Source organism: Micromys minutus (assembly GCF_963924665.1).
Source record: "Micromys minutus genome assembly, chromosome: 9".
NCBI classification, from domain to species: Eukaryota; Metazoa; Chordata; class Mammalia; order Rodentia; family Muridae; genus Micromys; species Micromys minutus.
The window spans coordinates 34944124-34948584 of NC_137978.1; the positions used below are offsets into that span (position 1 = coordinate 34944124).

The 4461-nt window shown below is 47.7% G+C and overlaps 1 pseudogene across 1 annotated transcript; it reads right to left on the minus strand.

Annotated features, from left to right (window-relative positions):
* Positions 1-172: 172 nt before the first annotated feature.
* On the minus strand, positions 173-1056 carry LOC308424991 (small ribosomal subunit protein uS2-like; annotated as a pseudogene). The gene has a single exon. The product of its transcript is annotated as a small ribosomal subunit protein uS2-like (transcript).
* Between the last annotated feature and the right edge of the window lie 3405 nt (positions 1057-4461).

Here is a 4461-nt window from a genome sequence, read left to right on the forward strand (position 1 = left end):
TGATGTCACTTCATAGCAATAAAAACCCTAACTAAGACAAACATTTAACATATTCAAATGCCAAAATACCTATAGAAGTCCCACTTTCTTTTTTTCTTTTTTTTTTTTCTCTGTTAGAAACTTTATTTTCCTTCCATCTTTTTTCCCTTTCCTCAGGTGTCTGCTGAGCAGCTCAGGACCACTCAGTGGTGGCTCCAACCCACTCAGTGGCCTGCGCTGTAGGAGCTGCTGACCAGTCCTCAGTGGCCGGCTGCAAACTCCAGTCTTCTGTGGGGAACTGCTGGATGAGCACAGAGGGCACCTGCACACCCTCAGACCAATCAGCCACCTCAGGCTGAGCAGCAGTGAACTCAGGAGCTGGTGTGGTCCATTCACCCTGGAATTCCTCCTTGGTCACAGCCTTCTCAGCAGCAGCCTGTTCCTCCTTCTCAATCTCCACTGGCTCTCTGTAGAAGTAAAGATCAGGCATAACCTCCCATGGGTGCTCACGGGAAATAGTACCTCGCATGCGGAGTACCTCCCGGGCCAACATCCAGCACATCTGACCCACCGAGTGAGCTCCCTTGTTGCACGGGATGGAAATGTCCACATAGAGCAGGGGAGAGTCTGTGTCACACAGAGCAATGGTGGGCAGGTTGACATAAGAGGCCTCTGTGAGGGGCTGGTGGTCAGCCCTGGATCAGTCACCACTAGAAGCTGTGGCTCCCTGAAGGCTGCTTGGATCTGGTTAGTGAAGGTCCCAGGTGTGAAGCGGCCAGCAACTGGAGTGGCTCCTGTGGCAGCAGCAAACTTCAGCACAGTTCACTGGCCAGTGTTCCTGGAAGAGATGACACTGACGTCGGCAGGGTTCTCGATGGTAACAATAGCGCAAACTGCAAGCAACAGCTTCTCCCAGGTCCTCTTCAGATTTATGATGTAGAAACTATCACTTTTCCTTTTGTAGATGTACTGCTCCATCTGAAAGTCAAGGTTGGTGCCACCTAAGTAGGTTCCTGCAGCAAGGAATTTGAGGACATCCTCCTCCTTCCTCTGCAGGACGTCAAGGGCTCCGGACATTGTGTAAGTTTCCCTTTTAAGTTATGATGGAAACCAAGAACAACGCCGTATGGACCTGTCCCCGGGTAGCGCGGAAAAAGCCCCACTTTCTGATTGCAGACGCAGTGTGACCAGTGGTCTCATTCCTGCCGCCATGCCTTCCCCATCACGATGGACTTTAGCTGCCATTTTTAATTTTTAAAAGACTTATTTATTTTATGTGTATGAGTATTTTCCCAGCATACATGTATGTTCACAATGTGTGTCCTTAAGGAGAATAGTTGTGAGCCAGCGTGTGGGTGTTGGAACACAAACCCAGGTCCTCTGCAAGAACAAGTGTTCTTTGGCATTGAGCCCTCTCTCCAGCTGCTCTGATCTTAAAACTATAAACTAAAAAAAAAAAAAAAAACTTCTATTAAAAATTCCAACTAGAGTCCCAACAGAAAGATAAAGGAGAAATAAAGGGAAATGGTATTTGGTAATATACATATGCATCCACATGTTAGTGCTTAGGGTCTGAGCAAGCTGCCATACAGACTGAGACAGCATGGGCCACTGGTGTGGTCCTGGCAGGTTCCCTGTCAACTTCCTTACCGGAAGAGGTCAGTGTTTCCTCCGTCTGTACTGTATGTAGTCTCTACTTTTCTGAGCAATCTATCCATGTGGGCATGGAAGAATTCAGGATGTAGGCGTAAGGAATAATAAACTCTCAAGAAGAAGAGAAGCTGTGTAGACAGCCCCCCAGGTGCTTAGACTATCCGTGGGATACTTTTCTGTTGCCTTGATGGTTGAAGGCTAGCCTTGACAGCCAGTGGTCAGGTACCAGGGATGCTGGGTGTTGCGGGCCAATTCTGTGCGGCGAAGGATTGTGCTACATCCTACCTGCCTTCGGGATAGTACCCTGGACTTTCACACAAGTGGATAAGCAGGTTTAGTACAATCCGAAGTTTAATCCTAACTCTGTGTTATATAACAGTGTGCTCTGCCTTCTGAACAATGTGACTCTGGAAGTTGCATCCTCTAAAACAAGATGGCATGTGGTAGCACGAGCTAGCAATCCCAGGACTTGAGAAGCAGAGGATCAGGAACTCGTGGCCAGACTGCAGTGCATAGCAAGTTCGAGACCCCAGGTACATCGAGAAACCTTGTGCTTTGTTTTTGTTTTGCTTTGTTTTAAAGGAGAAAAAAGGAAGAGAAGAAGGAGGTGGAGAAGGAGGAGGCAGAATGATGTCAAGTGCGCCCCAAAACTTTTGTGTCCAAAAGTATCTCTAGCTTGTGCCAGGTTTTCTAGCACAAGTGGTTGAGGGTGTACCTCATTGCTAAGGCTCTTTCCTAGGGCTCTGTATTTCAGATACAGCCAGGGAACTGAGAATGTACACAGCCTCCCTTAGAGAAAGTGATTGCTCCTCAACCCCAAATCACATGGGTTTGAGGAAGTTCTGCTCACCTGCTCCTTGGAATGGGACTGAGTCTGTGTAAGTCTTCCTCAGCACAGCATTACTGCAAGGTATCAGTCCCCCAAATACAAAAAACCCACCTGAAACCAGCGTCCCCAAAGCTTTGTGTAAAGCAAGTGCAAAGTGCCCCAACTCCCCTCCATCAGGGCTCTCAGTACAGAGACAACTCTCCCAGAGAAACAGCTACTCAGAGCAAGACAGAGGAACAGGCAGGAAGGGAGACAGCCATATAAAGCCACTGGCTGTGGGAAGTGAAGCATGCAAGAAACCCTTCACACAGTGTTTGTCTTCACGGTAACAGTTCCTTCTTCCTGCCTGTAACACCTGCCACTCCTCGAGGGAAACGTGTTGGAATGAAGGTCTTTGTGTTGCCCTTCCTAACAGATTGCCCCAGACCCTCAGGGACAGGCGGACCCAAGCCTTGGCCAATCAGAATTCCCCATCTCTTGGCCAAGTGGTGGGGACAGGAGACCTGAAAGGGACATGTTCCCAGTTGTCTGGGCTTTGAGTACATATGTACAGATGTCGAGAGAAACAAGAGAGAGAGAGAGAGAGAGAGAGAGAGAGAGAGAGAGAGAGAGAGAGAGAGAGAGAGAGAGAGAGAGAGAGAGAGAGAGAGAGAGAAGAGTACATTTTCTCCTGGTGTTGCTAAGCTGAGACCCTGCGCATTTGGAACTGTCGGTACCTATCTCCCCTGGCAACATGGAGGAAATCCATCTAGAGCTGGAAAGAACAAGATCAACACTCAGAGAGGTGCAGCAGTAGCTCTGTCAGCACGCAGTGAGACTCTAGATCCAGCTGTGCGCGATGCTACACTTGCCCACAGATTGCCCAGCCAGGCACCTCGGAAAACCACTCCACTTTTATTTATTTATTTTTGGCTGGAGCTTATTTGAGGTGGATTGCAGCTTGGAAGAAGTCTTGGCTTCTACAAAAAGCATTATTTCACCGATTAAGCATGTATTGAATGCATACTATCTACCAGGCACTGACTTACATACTAGAATTCCAAGAGTGATCAGCTGGTTGGCAGTGTGGCTCAATGGCAGAGCATTTGACTATTCTGCAAGAACTCCTTCCTGGCTTCCATAAGTAGCATTACAAAAGGGGGGGGGGGCTGAGATTTGGTCCTTCCCGTCACAGAAGGAATCAGGGGGAAAATGATTTCACAATCAATTAATCTAATAGTTCTAAGAAGTGCTACAGAAACATTTTTGTAAAATTAACTTCCAGCAGGCCAGGAATCTTAGTTGTTTTTGTTGACAGATTCTCTAGAACAGTGCCTCTGGTACTTAGTAGCCACTCAATAAATACTTGTAAACAGTGAATGAAAGGTAAATATTTAGGGTCAGGGTTGGAGAAATGGATCAGCTGCTTAGAGCACCAGTTGCTCTCTAATGAGCCTAAGTTAAGTTCCTAGATACCAACAGCAGGTAGCTCACAAACCCCGTAACTCCAGCTCCAGAGTGTTCTGCCATCTCTAGCCTCTTCATGGATCAGAAGCCGTGGACATACATCCCACACATGCATACACACGCATGCATACACGTGACTAAAAAAATCTTTTCATTTGTTGGTTTTTGAGACTCTGGAGCCCTGGCTGGTAAAGAGTTTGCTATATAGACCGGGCAGGTACCTGGTGTTCTTCAGAGGAGGATGCTACGTCACAGACGGTTGTGAGTCACCATGTGGGTGCTAGGAACCAAACCCAGGTCCTCTGCAAGACCAACAATTGTCCTTAACGACGGAACCAACCCTCCAGCCCCCTAAAAATAAATCCGCACGGCACCGCTGAGATAGGGTTTTGCTATGTAGCCTTGGCTATCCCAGAACTCACTCAAGTAAGTAGATCAGGTTGCTCTCCAATTCAGAGATTGACCTACCTCTGCTTCTGGAGGGCTGGGATTCAAAGCATGTGTTACCACTGCCCAGCTATAAAGACATCTTAAAAGTAAAAAGAGCCGCCAGG